Genomic DNA, 18,290 nt, shown 5'->3' with positions numbered 1-18,290 from the left:
TATGATCACCCAAATCAGCAGTTAAGCAAGAAAGAAGAGGGCTAGCCGATTTCAAGTAGTGTGACATTTCTCTCAAGTTTATTCCAAGTGCATTTGGTGTTGTGTGAGAAATTTGAGGCATCACACTTGGGGTGCTAGGCTCTCAAGGTTTTCAAGGAATCCAAACTACTACAAGGTATGTTTTCTAGCTTACTTTTATGTTTAAAAGTTCCCCATGTATGCCAGATAGGATTATGAACCTTGGAAATCAATTTTGCATGTATCTTAGTCAAACATAGATCCAAGGTTTCTAAGGTTGCATGAACACCTTAGGAGTGTTAGAATGCTCAAAACCCTTCAGTGGTATCAGAGCCTAGGCTTGTTGTTTGATACTTTATGCAAAGTAGCTGAAAAAGTCGAAATTCTTGCTATCTGCACAGGGGAATCGCCGAGTCCATGGGGGGGGGGGGGCTCGACGAGTCCAAGCATATCTTCAACCAAATCGGCGAGTCAGTTCTTGCACTCGACGAGTTGGCCTGGCAGAGTGCAGATTTTCGATTTTTGCTTCTGGAAATGGACTAGAAACCTTACCCTGAACTATTTTAGTGTTATAAAACTTGTTTTAGATGGTGTAATGGTTGTTCTAATCTATTTACAATGGCTAATATCAAATTTTCATGTTTATATGTGTTCATATGTTCTTGAAATTTTGATATGAATATTCATGTTCTTATGAGTTCTTGCAAGATCAAAGGAATTATGTGCTATTGATTGGTAGTTAATTCATGATCATGATGTGTTTTAATGGAGTCCATAACTTGTCTTCAAGTTATGGATAACCAAAAGTCACTTTGTAATAAATCCATTAAAAGAACACATAAGTTACAAAAAAATGAAGAGTCTTCGTTTTTAATAAACAATAAGTCATAAGTTATGAATTGAAAAGTTTTGTAAAGTTACAAAACTTTCCCTCAAGTTTTGGAACATGTAAAGTCATCTAGTAAACTTTAGTTGCAACCCCTAGAATTTTAAAAATTAAAATTCACCTCTTATACTCTACAATATTATAAGTTAATAATATATATATATATATATATATATATATATATATATATATATATATATATATATATATATATATATATATATATATATATATATATATATATGTATAAGATCAAGTCGTTTTACCGTTAATAGGCCGCATTCACGAAGTCGGTCTATTAGGGGGGTATAAGGTTGTCGCTTTCTTGATCCGTGGAGGGTCATTAGCCGAACGGGTAGGAAAATGACTTAAAAATTCTCATTAAAAGTATAATGATTATTATAAAGTAACTAAATGTTTTTATAAATTCCTAATCTTAGTTACTTTAGAAAAATGTGACTAAGATGCTAACCCATGAAATTACACTTTGCACCTTGATTAAGTTGTTAGTGGAGCATGTGTGGTTAACCGGCACACTAACTTGGACTTAATTAGGTAGGAAAATGGTGACTTAAGGTTTTTCATAGGTCGGTGGAGCGTGTGTGGTTAACCGGCACATTGATTGAGTGAAAAACATTAAGGTTACCAAGTAATTTGCATGGTTACTTCACACCTTGTTTTGTGATCCTCGGCATCCCAGTCACAAAACATGAAGGACACACTCGAGATTGAAACATGCCATTGAAAAGTTCAATGAATCTCAAAAGAATCTAGGAGTTTCTAAAAACCAATTAAAACCTAATAATTTATATTTTGTTTTTCATGGTGGAAATTGGTGAATCGTCATTCACCTACCTTTCAAATATGTTATAGCTTAGATTACGACATCCCTATTCTAAGTTATAATATATTGTGATTGGATCCTAGCCTCAATATTACATTTGAGTGTTTTATTAAGGACTATCTTTATATCTAATCTAAACTTGTTCTCTTCTTTTCAGATGTCTTCCAATAATACTGCTTTTGGCTCAAACCCTACCGACTCCTTCTCTCTCATGAACCTTTGTGGGAGAGTCATCTTTCATGGATCCAACTTTATGGATTGGATCAGGAACATCCGGATGTTCACTCGGTATGAGGACAAGGAATATGTCCTCGACAAGGAGCTTAAGGTACTCGAGCCGTCTGCTTCTCCTAAGGAGATCGCTGAATATGAGGCCCATGAAAGAGATGCTACCAAAGTGGCATGTATCATGTTGGCCACTATGACAACCGAGCTCCAAAAGTCCTATGAGGACTATATCCTTTTGAGATGCACCAGGATTTTATGGACCGCTACCATCAGAGTGCTCGTCAAGAGAAATATGAAATCATCTCCTCCATGATAACAACCCGGATGAAGGATGGTGAACCCATCACGGGACACATGCAGAAAATGCAAAGGTATGTGGACCGTTTGCTGAAGCTAAATGTGAACTTCCCTAAGGAGTTAGCAATAGATATCATTTTGTACTCCTTACAATCGTGTTATGATCAATTACGCATGACATACCACATGAACAAGGAAGAAGTTACCCTCAGCAAGGTTCAAGGACTCCTAAAGACCGATGAAACAGGTCTTAAAGGTAAGTTGGTTGTTACCACTCCTACTCCTACTCCAAACTCTGCCCCTGTCTTGGTAATCGGGAAAGGTAGAGGAAAAAAGAGTAAGAACCCTTCGAAGGGTACCAAGGGTAAAACCCTTGATGGCTCCTCTTCAAGTGGAACCAAGAAAGGTTTTGTCACTCCTTCTTCTGACCCAAAAGAGGTTGAATGCTTCATTGGAAGCGGAACTGCCAAAAGTACCAGTAAGATATTAAGGATGGGAAAGTGAAACCCACCCATGCAGGTATTTACACAAGATTAGAGTTTATTCTTTGTTGCTAAGTAGTGGGTTTACATTAGATTTGAATAAATGTTATTACTCGCCTGAAATGGCAAGAAATATTATTTCCTTTCATGCTTTGTACAAATAAGGGTTTACCTTTTCTTTTGACAATGTTCTTTATTTTAAAGCATTACCATGTGCTGGTGTGTATAAATTTGTGTATGTTGTAGATAGTCTAGGAAATAATGTGTTGAGTATTGACTCTTGTAATAATAATAACTTGGATAAAGCATCATTATAGCATTGTCGTCTTGGACATGTTAGCAAGAAATGCATAGGCTAACTCCAAAAGGATGGAGTCTTGGAGTCATTTGATCTAAAGTCAGATGATAGTTGTGAATCATGCTTACTTGGAAAAATGACAAAGACACCCTTTACTGGTTCTTGTGCAAGGGGTGAAGGTTTGTTGGATGTAGTGCACACAGATGTGTGTGGACCCTTCAAAACTGCCATAATGGATGCTAATCGTTATTATGTGACTTTTACTGAGGATTATAGTAGATATGGATATGCCTACTTAATCAAGCATAATTCAGAGACTTTTGAAAAATTTAAAGAGTTTAAACAAGAAGTCGAGAATCAATTGGGCAGGAATATTAAGATGCTTCGATCCGATCATGGTGGTGAGTATCTTAGTACAGAGTTGCTCGACTATCTTAAGGAATGTGGTATTGTCTCACAATTGAAACCTCCCGGGACACTACAGTTGAATGGTGTGGCTGAGAGGCGTAATCTAACCTTCTTGGATACGGTTCGTTCCATGATGAGTCGAGCTTCGTTACCAATCTATTTCTGGGGGTATGTGTGACATCCCCATTTTCACGGCCAGAAAAGACCGATTTTGTTTATGTTTTATAAAAATCAGAGTACCTCTTTTAATAAAAATGTTGCGGAATTTGTTCCCAGTAAAACATGATAAATACGTTATCAAAGCATTTCTGAAGAAAAGTATTTTTAATTCGTTTTAAAACATTTGGGATGTCATCGTCAATACAGAAACATAAGCATAAACAGAACTTACATTTATTTACACTAGTGATCTACATCTCTTTAATCTCTCAGTGTAATGTGACTTCATCTCAACACCTGCAATATAAATAAACTGAGTGAGTCAGGTTGGGAAACCTGGTGAGTACATAGGGTTTTCAACCCACAATAATATAATTATCATGTTTAAACAATCAAAAAATCGACCCAATTACCCATCCTCGTTATCTTCTTTACTCTTAAGGATCTATCCTAAGAGTCATCTATCCTGCATTTGATTATTCCGAAGTCCCTTGCTTCTAGGGTTATAGGACTGACACTAAATCCATATCTGCCAATGCTTGTTCGTAAATCACTAATTCCATAGCTGCTATAGTTTATTCATCGGGTACTAAATCCATAGCTACCAGTGTTTATCTAATAGGTACTAAGTCCATAGCTACCAATTCCTAACAGGTACTAAGTCCATAGCTACCAGTGTTTAACTAATAGGTACTAAGTCCATAACTACCAATTCCAAACAGGTACTAAATCCATAGCTGCCGGTGTTTGTCCAATAGGCACTAAGTCCACAGCTGCAGATGTTATTTATTAGGCACTAAGTCTGTAGCTGCCTGTGTTTACTCACATCATCTTTTATCTCTCATCATTCATCTACCCATGTCATACCCAACATATTTGTATATATAAAATATGTATACAGTTTAAATCATTTAAAACATGTATAAAAACGTTCATCCAACATAGACATCGAGTATTCAGATAATATGCACACACAACACGTAGTTTATATAAAATACTTCATATCTATGTGTAAGATGAAAGTAACTATGTACTCACCTGAGAAGGTGGTGACTCGGTACTCGGATAGCGCTTCGTTTACTTTAAAATAATCTCCTTCAACGAAACCTAGTATTATTACCACTAGATTTTAGTCTAATATTTACCGTGACTAATTATTAGTCTTATTATTATTATTATTATTATATAAGCGTTTAAACAATATGTTCCAACCACTATGTACAGACATGGGCCAGACATAAAACACCGGAGGGCAGGACCATTTTGGCGTATAGCACTTCTGAAATCCAACAACCCTATGCGGCCCTTTAAACCAGATTCCTCGTACCGCGAGTAGTTAAAAAGATATTATAACGACACTTAAATAAGTTATAATAATATCTCAAATATTTATTATAAATTTATAATAACAATACTAATTTTAAATATAAACTATATTTAAAATAGGGTAAGCATAACTTACTTACAAGGGGATTTTAGCTAGGAGTCGGGCTCTGCAGGGGCAGAACTTCGTCGCTGAATCTTTCTAAGAAAGATTCGTGCAGCGCTTCAGCGCTCACCTTACTATACTAAAAACTACAGAAAGTGAAGTCGAATCACGAGGGACCGAAATGCTCGGGGGATAAGGAGAGAAAAACTCTTGAATCAAGAGAATGGTGCAAGAAATATGAGAGCCCAAGGCTCTTATTTATACTAATTGAATTTTCAAAATCTCCCCTCCATAATTACTTAATGACCTTTTAGTTATATAAACAACTAAACACCCCTCTATAATACTATTTTAAATGGATTTAATGGTATTTGTACTAAACTAATGTCGAAAGAACTCAACATTAGTCTTTATAATGACCACATCATCGATACCTTTCTAATGATATATACATATGTATATATATGTGTACGTATATATGATTTATACTTTATTTTAATATGTAAATTTGCTATTATAATTTGTAACTCGTTCATATGAACTCTGTTTTTGACGTTATTTATACCCACGCGTAGGTGGAGACGTACTCTAAAACTTTCGTTTAGACTTCGTCGGCTAATTTTGACTTTATTTTTAAAGTTATATTTTTAACAGGCCGGGACAGGATTGGTCCGTTAAAATCTCATAACTTCTTCATACGATGTCTATTTTCGTCTGTCTTTTTATCGTTACACTACTAATAACGAGATCTTCGATTCTCGTTTAGGTTGTGTCGGCTAAAAACCGCTCGATCTAATACTCGAACTTCAGGCTGTACACCGCTAAGCCGAAACTTCGAAAAATCATAACTTCCTCATACGAAGTCAGATTTGGGCGTTCTTTTTATGGATGTTCTCAGGCTAACATATTCTACGAATTTCATTTATATTACTAAGGCTAAAAGTCGCTCTATCTTAAATTCACTATTTACGTCTTCACAGTGCCGTGTCGGTTCCATCACTAAACTTCGACGGGTCATAACTTCTTCGTTATAACTCGGATTTCAGCAGTCTTTATATGTACGGAAACCTTGTAACATATACTAAAAATTGGTTAATATTATTTATTCCAAATAATATTTTGCCGAAAAGTTATTTTCGACACTTATTGCCTCTAAATTGACTAGCCCGAATCTACGGGTGTTACAATTATCTCCCCCTTAGGATGATTACGTCCCGGAAACATCAACGAAACAGGACTCACATGATGACTCTATACATTATCTCTTCATCCTAAGTAATAATCGTAACTTTGATGTTTCTTCGAATGAGTATCTAACTTAAAGACTTCCTGACTGCAGACGGTGCTTGACGTTGCACTAGGTTTTTTTATGACTAATTGTTACCATTTTATAAATTCGTTTCTTACACCATGGTATTTAAACTATTATAAATTATATAAATATTTATTATGGTGTGTTAAAAGCTTTAGACTTAAGGTGTTGTTTGATATGTTTCTTACTGAGTCCGGTAAAAGGTTAGATTTTACTTGATTAGATTTAAACTGTTTGATACCATACGTAGAAGCCTTTGACTCAATCAACAACTATCAAACAATCATGAAAGTTTTATTTGATGTAAAGGTTGTTGTTAAAGCATCTGGAATAAGAGTTTAATGATCTAGAATGAGAGTTCGGATGAAATGAAGTTTAATGACTTCACCTATAGTGATTTAATAAAATTTCATATATGGTGGTTATTTGAGTTGAATACTCATTATAACATTAAATGGGTAATCAGTGAGCTATCACTATATATTTTATTAAAAAAAATCATATAGATTTATTTTATATTTTATACAAATTATATATATATATATATATATATATATATATATATATATATATATAATTAACAAAAATTTATATCATTATACTGAATATAATATTAAATTTATCTAATTTTGTTTTGAAAAAAGTTAATGAATGATTGTGGCAATCTATTAAATTTTATAAAGTTGAATTCATTTTTGTAAAAATGATAGAATTCAAATGATAATAGAATGATTATGTGGCAACCTATTAAACTCTTATATATATCAATACATTGTGGATGCTCTAGTTCTATTTTGGTGTTTGGGGTTATAGGTTTAAGAAAGGTGGGCATGTGGCGAGTTGGGCGAGTAATGTTTGGGCCATTAAGTCGCTGTGCTAGTTATCTACTTCAAAACTTCTAGTACTATACATACGTGTTTAGCACTTCAATTTTAGTATTTCTTATAACATTATTGGAGTTATATGCTATTGTAGTCAAAGTGAATAAGTGTGACATCCCCAATTTCTTGACCCGAAAAGACCGATTTAGTTTACGTTTTTAAAATAAAATCAGAGTAATTTCTCCAATAAAATATGCGGAATTTGTCCCAAAACAAAATATGATAAAAATTTATCAAAGCATTTCTTAAAGAAATGAATCATTCATTTCATTACAAAACCCTGGGTGTCCACATTGATACAGACCAAAAGCATAAACAACATATTATACACCTTACAACAGATATTTACATCTAATGGCCTATAATCCAAAAATCTCTCGTCATCATCCAATTAGGCTCTAGGTCCACTACCTGTAATATAGAAACCTGAGTGGGTCAGGACTGGGAGACTGGTGAGCATATAGGGTTTTCAAATCACAATAAATAAATTTATTAATTTCATCAACTAACAATAAGTTTATTAATTTCATAAACCAACAACATCGCTGATTACCCATTCCCGTTATCCTCACTTTACGTCCCTAAACATCTATCATAAGGGACCTAGCCTAAGGATTTTTCTTCGGGTGACAACACTGCTTAGAGGATTCCTCAACAATACATGTCAAATAAGGCATCAATGGGGGGATGGAGTACATCTCGTGAACACTTAGTTCAAAAACACCTACAAGTTGCGAGCCTACCAACGTTCCACTGGACTGTCTAGAATAGTCAATGGTCATCATTTATACTTCGCTAGATGAATGGAACAACAACATCGAGGCCTCTCATTATTTTAACACACATCAACTATTTCATCTACCCATGTTATACCCAACCTATTTGTAAATAAATATATATATATATATATATATATATATATATATATATATATATATATATATATATATATATAGTTTAAAGCCTCTATAAACCATTTATTCAACGCCCATCTCAAATAAACAAACAATATATATACACATAACACGTATTTTATACAAAATACTTCATATCTATGTGTAAGATGAAAGTAACCACACACTCAGTTGATTTGACGATAATTGGGCAGCACTTCGTCTCTTAAAACACTCGTTTTCGATAAAACCGGGATGTTTTCTCAAAAACCGGGCTTCATGTGGACAAAGTTTCAGCTTGAAAACTCTTTTTCTCAGGATCTTCGGGGCTTTCTTATGATGCTAGGATAGTATTTAAGGTTTAGGGGTATTTAGTGCAACTTAAAGGAAAGTATAAACTGGGAGAATGGAAATTGTAAATGTAAATTCAGATGGCCTCGCTCACTATTTATAGTGGATGAACACTCGAGTAACGTTGGGTGTAACTTTATGTTACGTGGGGCGTACTCGTTCACCAACTAGTACGCTAGGAGTACATCGAGTACGCTGAGCGTACGAATGGATCATCATGGACGCGTGAACACAATAGTACAAATGCAATGGAGTAGGGTTATGTGACCAATTATGGACCGTGAACACAATAGTACGCTGGGCATACATACCATGTACGCTAGGCTTACATATTCATACGTTAAGTGTACCACTTGGTACGCTGGGCGTTCTTCTAGCCTCAAAGTTTTTGCCTGAATCTTCAAAAATCATATCTTTCTCATACGGGCTCCATTTTTGATGTTGTTTATATGTAGGTGAAATTATGCTCTACAACTTTTGTTTAGACTCCGTTGGCTAATTTTGAATTTATTTTTAAAGTTATATTTTAACAGGGAAGGACAGGAAAAGTCAGTTAAAAATTCATAACTTCTTCATCCGATGTCCGTATTCGTCTATATTTTTACCGTTAAACTACAATCGTCAATATATTCGATTCTCGTTTAGGTTGTGTTGGCTAAAACTCACTCGATCTAAAATTCAAGTTTCGGGTTGCATACTGCTATACCAAATCGTCGAAAATTCATAACTTCCTCATACGAAGTCAGATTTGGACATTCTTTTTATGCACACTCTCAGTTTAATGAGAATTATGACTTTCATTTAGATCGTTAAGGCTAAAAACCACTTTATCGTAAATTCACTTTTCACGTCACATAGCGTGAGATTTGGACCATTCGTATGATTCCATCGCACAAGCACTAAATCAACCATCTTGCATCACAACTTCTTAGTCTTATGGTCAACAATTGCCTCAGGTTCTTCAATTAACCTCTTGCTTTCATCCAACTTTAATTCAGAAACTGGAATTATGTCGGGAACTTCTCCTGTGAACTTCCTCAAATAACACACGTGGAAAATGTTATGAATACCATCTAATTCTTCTGGTAGTTCTAGCTTGTAAGCTTGGTTCCCAATCCTCTGAAGAACTTTAAACGGTCCAATAAACCTAGGACTCAATTTTCCCCTTTTACCAAATTATATAAGTCCCTTCCACGGCGAGACTTTAAGTAAAACCGAATCTCCAACTTCAAATATTATCGGTTGTCTTTTCTTGTCAGCATAGCTCTTTTGCCGATCTTGAATTGCTAACATCCTTTCTCTAATCACTTAAATCTTTTTAGCAGTCTGATGAACTATATTAGGTCCTATAAACTTTTTCTCCAGCTTCAAGCCAAACATGACAGTGTGCGACACTTTTTTCCATACAAATGTTGATAAGGTGTCATCTTGATGCTCGAGCGGAAACTATTATTGTAGCAAAATTCTACAAGAGGTAAATGTTTATCCCAATTACCTTGGAATTCCAGGGTACATGCTCTCAACATATCCTCCAATTTTTGAATCGTTCGTTTTCTCTGACCATCGGTTTGCGGATGGTAAGTTGTATTTAAACACAATTTTGTACCCAATTCCTCTTGTAGACTTCTCCAAAACCTTGACGTGAAACGCCTATCATGATCCGATACAATCGTCAAAGGAACACAGTGAAGTCTCACTATCTCCTTCACGCAAGCATTTGCATGTTTATCCATAGACCATTTTTCATTGGCTGCTATGAAACGTGCACTTTTAGTAAACCGATCAACAACCACCCAAATCATGTCGTGACCACTCTTCGTTATGGGCAGTTTAGTCACAAAATCGATAGTGATGTATTCCCATTTACCTATGGGTACAAGTAATGGTTCTAAACTCCCATACGGGTTCTGATGTTGTGCCTTAACCCTCGCACATGTCACACACTCAGCCATATACTTTGTTTCTAACATCGAGCTTCATCGTCGGCCACCAGTAGTAGGGTTTCAGATCCTTGTACATTTTCGTGCTGCTGGGATGCTATGCAGTTATCGCGGTTAAAATTTTAATAGCGGTCACATACCGCTATTTGAGATCGCGGTTATCGCGGTGGTATAGCGGTGCAATAGCGGTTTTTTACTATTACTTATAATTTATAATTTATATTATATTTATATAGAATTTATATATTTGAGTATTAACAATATAAGTCTATATAGAATTTGTATCATCAAATCTAAAAAGTCATATAAAAACATAACATAATATTCTATTATAGTAATATGGAAACTAGTTAGTGTCAAAGTGTCAAATCGTGTTTAATGGCATTGCACGGGTTCAATATCGTATTAGTAGGCCGTGGTTGATTTAAGGAGTTAAGTCCCAAGTCGTAGCATCATAGGTGTGGGTCGATTTACAACAAGCATTAATGGAGTCCGACCATAGCAGCTCAAGTCTTCGTGAGTATAGAAAGAGATGAGAAAGAGTGTTGTCAGTAGACGTAGTTGCTATGCATGCTTTTAATTATGTTAGTTGTTCGGACTTTTTAAAATGAAATTATAGCAAGATCATTAAAACTAGTTTTTCATTGTCAAAGTAACCAAATGACCCAAAATGTGAACGAAAATGGAATAGCGCCCGTAGCGCCGCAATAGCGGTTTTAAAATACCGGTAAATAGCGGTGAATAACACCGCTAATAGCGGTACCGCAAAATGAAAACGCTAAACTGAAAATAGCGGTTATTGACCTCCGCAAAACGCTATAGCGCCGCTATAGCGCGCAATTGATAGCTTAGCTAGGATGAATTGAGTACATAGTCTTGTCAGCTTCCTCCATCAGAAGATCTCTTATTCCTTCCATTTTAGGTACCCAAATCCTATCTTGGAATACCTTCAGTCCTTGACCGTTTATATCGAACACTAACGTTTAGCCCAAACATTCTACTTTTTGGTCATTTTTCTCTAAAGCTTCTATCTGAGCTTTCGTAATGCTTTCTACAATCGTTGAGACAACTTCGATTCTTAATGCTCTTGGCCTTTTCTTTTCAAGGCTAATTTTTCTGCTTAAAGCATCATCTGCAACATTTGCTTTACCAGGGTGGTAAAGTATTTCATAGTCGTAATCCTTAAGCAATTCTAGCCAACGTCATTGTCTCATGTTCAATTCTTTCTAATTAAAGAGATATCGATGACTCTTATGCTTAGTGAAAAGTTTGCACTTCGTACCATAAAGATAATGCCTTCATATCTTTAGGGCGAACACTGCCGCTGCCAACTCCAGATCATGAGTGGAGTAGTTCTTTTCATGTTCTTGCAATTGTCTCGATGCATATGCTATCACCTTATCCCTTTAATTCAACTCCAGATGCATCGCTATAAACTACAAAGTCTTCAACTCCTTCAGGAAAAGAAAGAATCAGTGCTTCACAAAATTTCTTCTTTAACTTCAAAATGCTTCCTTATGCTTCTCACTCCAAGTATAAGTTGCTCCTTTGTAGGTTAAAGCTGCCAATGGAGCAGCTATTGAAGAAAAGCCTTGGATAAATATTCGGTAATATCCGGCTAATCCCAGAAAGCTTCGGATCTCTGTGTGACTCTTTGGTTGTTCCCACTTTATTATAGCTTAAATCTTAGCTGGTTCAACCATAATCCCTTCTTGGTTAATCACATAACCCAAAAATTGACTTCTTGAATCCAAAAATCACATTTGAAGAACTTTGCATACAACTTCTCCTTTATCCGAACTTCTAACACTCCACGTAGATGCATGTTATGCTCCTGCTTACTTTTTGAAAAAAATCAAAATGCCATCTATGAACACTATCACAGATTTGAAGTGTTGGTGAGTATTGTAGAAGAAATGAAACAAAAGATACGGTAGAGCTAGGACAGTTATTGTATGAGGTCTACCGATTGCTAGATGCATAGGCACATAATAGATCGATATGAACATTATGAGTTGTCCCATAATAAAACCAATTGTTGCTGATACCTTCTTCTCGGTTCCTTCTTCTCCTTCTTCCATAATGTGAGCTCGGAGAAGGAAGAGATAGGAAGGCCCAATGGAGAATGTGGTCAGAAATCCATAATAGAGTCTGACCACAACGACCGAATTGATTATCTTCATGCATAAGGATACTAGATTACCTAGTAGAAAAGATTTCAAAATCATCACAAACCTCCCTTTTTCTTTTCTATTGCAATTGAATGGTTTTACAAACCTTGTTCATCAAATCCATGAAGGCTGCTGGAGCATTGGTTAGTCCAAATGACATAACCAAAAACTCATAGTGTCCATACCTTGTTCTAAATGCAGTCTTCTCAATAACTTGGTCTCTCACCTTTAGCTGATGATATCCTGACCTAAGATCTATCTTTGAGAAATAGCCCAAAACCTTGCAACTAATCCAACATGTCATCAATCCTTGGCAATAGGTACTTGTTCTTTATTGTTGCCTTGTCCAACTCTATGTAATCTATGCACATTCTCATGCTCCCATCTTTCTTCTTTACGAATAACACCAGAGCTCCCCACGGTGATGAACTAGGTCTAATGAAACAGTTGTCCAACAACTCCTGAAGTTGTCTTATAATCTCCTTCATCTCTGTCGATGCTAATCGATATGGTGCTTTTTCTATTGGTGTTATTCTTGGTAACAAGTCTATTCTAAACTCCACTTGTCTATCAGGGGGCAATCCAAGAATATTTTCGGGAGAGACTTCTAGATAGTCACACACCACTGGTACGCTGTGCATTTCCTTCTTCTCCTTCTTGGCATCGATCACAAATTCCAAGTATGATGTACATCCATTAGAAAGACATTTTCTGGCCTTCACCAGGGAAATGATTCTAGAATTCACTCTATGCTTGTATCCGTACAACATAAATGTATCTTTTCCAAGCGAGTTTACCCTTACTATCTTTTTCTTGCACAATATTTCGACATCACTGGCGCTAAGCCAATCCATTCCCAAACGATCTCAAAACCATTCAACTCAATGGATAATATCTCCTCGCGGAATTAGTTTTCGTTTAAGTCGATGACAATGTTCTAAATACAATCGCTAACAGGTATGAATTTGCCACTAGCAACTTCTACCATTAGGGCATCATTTAGGTTTTCTATAGTCAATGCGAGTCTTCCACCAAATTTATGGGATATGAAGGAGTAATTCGCTCAGAAATCAAATAATAAATTGGTAGGCAATCCATTTACAAGAAAAGTACCTGAAGCGACATCCGCTGCATCCTTTGTGGTTTCTAATGTCATCTAGAAAGCTTTGGGTTTTGGCTTTGGTGGGTGATTAGGCCTTGTTGCCTCCTTCTTCTGTTGGGTTTTGTATACTACAACATCCTATGGTGCACATACAACCCTAAATGCCTTGGATCAATGTATTCTCTAATTATACATGTAATAGTGTTTCCAAAGCATTAAGCCTATAACTAGCATGTAATTAACATAAACAATACAAAAACTAGTTAGAATGACATACCTTTTTGTTGTAGCTTAAAACCTTGTAGTATTTGGCCTTAAGAGCTTAGCACAAAAAGTATGAACGCCTCAAATGTCTCACAACACACCTAGGACAAAGGTGACTCTTGAGAGAGAAGTTTCATGCACTAAATCACCTCTATGAACTCCAAGAACTAGAAGTAGTAGTTTCTAGGCTCTGGAGCACATATTTATATGTAGGATTCCAAGGGTCATGCGTATAACCCAAATCCGTACCCATGGGTTTCTGATCCATGGTTCATGTGGCCCAACTCTTTATATATCTAGACATAAACTTGGTCCAACATGGATCATAAGCCCAACACATACAAATATAACTAATTACCATAATGGGTCCTATAGATTTAATTAATCTCTTTTTATCACTAAATTAATTCCAAAGTAATTCTTGATAAATACTAATTAAATCATATGATTTCATATTAATATATTAGAACTTATAATATATTAATAAATCATATATAACCTCTTCTCAAAAGTCCATCCTAACAAATTGTCCTAATGATATGCAACCCAAGTAGACCATGTTGCTCTCGGGTCAAGTACATACCAATAATAGTTATGGGCTTAGACATCTAATCCAACAGTCTCCTACTTGGATAAGTCTAAAACTATTATTACAAATACGAATCCAAAATCGTGACTAGCAATCGTAGCTCTTAAAAGTCGTTGTCGAACTCTGACTTAGTTAATGACGTGTCCATTAGATGAGGGATCATATATTCCTCCATTCTAGATATCATATGGACTGAGACATGTATTATAATCATTCTCTCTGTCCATCTGTTGTTTCCCGATTTTGATTTATGATGACCGGCTAATTGAACAAATCAAATCAATCTAGGCCCAGCCAAGCACTGGGGGTTGTCATCACTAAATCATCAAGGGGCCCACATATATCGCTTTTATCCCTCCAAGTGTAAAAGGAATGGAGAAACTTCGACTCATATGCTTGCTCTATCTACTCATCAAATCACACACAATAATGTGTTTTATAACACCAATTTACTGGTGAGTTTTCAAATTATCAATGTGCAACCGACTTGTAGACTACAATTCATATCTCTCCATTTTAAGAATATAAGATATTATCGTCTCATGATGGCTCGTGATAAAATCCATGAAGTGATTCAAATGATCGTGGGTTTAATCCAATATTCGAATCTTATTCCAGGAGCTCTCATAAATACTACAACTATGTCTAAAACACCTAGACAAACTACAGACCCATTCATGATAGTCTTGCCTCAATACCTACTTCCAAAGTATGATCGACTGTGGACGGTTTGAATAACCTAGTTAATATGGAAGTCAAAACATGCAGAGTGAAACACAAGAATAATACTAATCCTATATGACCCCAAAATTTTTGAGTCATATTCATTACTCATTATTCATTGTATAATGTTTCAAATAATCAACTTAATACTTGAACTAAAACAATAGTTGTCCCATGCTACATGCATGCACACTATGTTTACATATGGTCCTTTCTTTGTGGAATAGATCAATCGAAAACATTTCAATGATGCTCATTTCACAATTCCAAATCCTTATGATAAGTGTAAGAATACAAGATTGTTTGCCATTTATTGAAATTTGTTAGATTCTAAACTTATATGTAATGGTCCTCTTGTAATGACTACGCACAAAAGTCACAAAGGCTTGGCAACATACATTACAAAGTATTCCAATGGAGAGCAATTCCATAGAAATAAAGTCTCATATTTAAAGTACATTCCTTTGAACATCCTTCTTGCATTAAGTTTTCTAATCTTACACATATTTAATGTATAACTTCCACCTATGGAAACATTTCCATACTCCCATTTTGACTATCACTTCTGAACAAGAGTCACATCTTTTCAGAATATGTCAATATGGTTCTTTCCCAAATTTACACCATACTTCCAACTGTCCCTGAGCAACCAATCTTTGGTAAACCTCAGATTGTCCTCGACAATTGCTTAATCATTTTAGTCATATCCAGTTCTATTCCTTTTTCCCTCTAAATACCCTAGGCATTTGGAAAAATTAGTATGGATGAATATTACAACACATGTAATCGATCCAATATCCGCAGTATATGGGACACGATTCATGATGTCTCACATAAGGACATGATACTAGACCAGTCTTTTGCTATAATATTACTATTTTCCATGTTCTCATAATCTGAATTATGAAACGGGATGCCGTAATCATAATCGAATTTTAGAATGCAAATAATACTTCCATATATAGAATTTCCTTATGTTGAACCATTCCAACATAACATTTATATATATACTTGACTAAATTTGATTAAAATCTCAATCTAAGCTTTTAGAATTGGAATGAAGTATAATTTCTTCTCCCTTACTTATAGCAAAACAACTTTTCAAACCCTGCAACTTTGCAAATTGAAACTTTTGTTTTCTATAATTAACATTGCTAACTTGCATTACTTAACATAATAATCATGCTACCAATAACATGATGATTATGTCCTTATTAGCATAACACTTATGCTCCCACTAGCTTTGACATGTATCTAAAAATCAGTTGGACTTCTAGAAATCAATACTCATTGACTTTCTTTCCAAAGTTTGGATTTCTAATACTTGATGCTCCAATAAGTCTTTACAAGACTTCTCAAGCCCATACACTTTTTCAGATTAAATAGCACATGTATGTGTTTGAACCTTTTAGAACTTAAACTAATAAGTCCCGAATGTTCAAACTATTTTCCATTTCTCACAATTTGAACTATGAACAGGGATGATGTAATCACAATTGAATTTGAGAATGCAAATATCACAATTTTGTATCTCCTTAAAATCTACATAGTGAAAGTGTTTCCTCACAATCATTTCCATGAATTAGATAGAAACCTTATGACACTTAGATTTTATGGTGTATGTGTTCTTATCCATGTGAATTTGTCAAACCATAATCATAAGACAAGGTTAGCGACAAATCCAAACTCATATGAACTGAACTTTTACAATCTTAACTTCTTGCCACTTGGTAGCAAAAGGGCATACCATGTCTTCCAGGTTGTCATGAAAACAATTGAGAACTCATAGAACTCACATGCATAGTCAACTTTTAACTAGAATGGGCACAGAAAAAAGAATATGTCAACACGATAGGTTACAAACCTCAAGTCATGTGCTAGTGATAAACAATAGGTTTGATTCTTGATTAGTTCTTGAAACTTTTCAAGATCTTTAAGACTCCCACTGAACTCTTGACATATAAGATTCACTTTCTCAAGGAACATTACATGACAAACAAATATTAAAGAGTTAGTGCGGATTCTTATCAGGATAAACACTTCACACATTTGGTCTTAGTTGGTATTTTGTTTTAAGAAAAACATCACCACTTACTAGTTTTAAATGTACAAGAGTAGAAACCATTTTACTCTATATTTGATAAGTGTTTTAAACCTTCTTAACATTATGTCACTCAAGGCTCGATCTGTTACTCTAAGACTCAATTTTGGAACGAATTATGATTCATCTTTTGATTTAACCATTTCAACATTTCACGATTCCTCTTCTTAGTCAAACAAATGCACTAAGATGTCCTTGGAGGATCAATTGTGATATGGTTTTTCATAATCATTAAGATGATCATAAAACATGATACTGAAGTACTCTCCCATTTCTTCAGATTGGAGAAACTTTTATCTTTCTGCCTAATTTGATTCATTTCATTCGTCCTGCCATACATTGGAACTTTTCCAATGTTTTAGAATTATGCTTAAAATTGTAAGCATAACCATATTTACTAAACTTTAGTAAATCATGATGAATAGTTTTATCGTTCTTTGTGGTGGACCTGATTAGTGCACAACCAATTGTACCCGATCTCCCAGTCCTTCACCTGACTCACATATATATGTGAATAAGGAATTAGTCTTAATTTCCCAAAGATGAAAATTCTCATTCATCATACAATACAAGTTGCATAAATCCAATTTTCTGTCTAACTGAAACTTGGGTGATGAGAATCTTTCCTTATTTGGTAAATTATGACACTACTACAGACGAAAGAATCAAATAAACAATAATTTTCACAAATGCCATTATAAGGATACTTAAAATAAAAAAAAATCTTTATAAATTTGTGGAAAAACCTTTCCTTACAATGCAATGAAAATTATGTTGTTATCTATTCCTAAGCAATTTATCATAACTCTTAAGCAACAGCTCAAAATTCTAACCTTCGAATCATACGATCGAAATCCATCTTCTCGATCAGATTCAACATACTCTTCTTCTAAGCTTCCTCTTTTTTTTTCCCG

The sequence above is a fragment of the Lactuca sativa genome, chromosome 7 (genome assembly GCF_002870075.4).
Source record: "Lactuca sativa cultivar Salinas chromosome 7, Lsat_Salinas_v11, whole genome shotgun sequence".
In the NCBI taxonomy this organism is placed as follows: Eukaryota; Viridiplantae; Streptophyta; class Magnoliopsida; order Asterales; family Asteraceae; genus Lactuca; species Lactuca sativa.
This window is presented reverse-complemented; position numbering follows the sequence as displayed.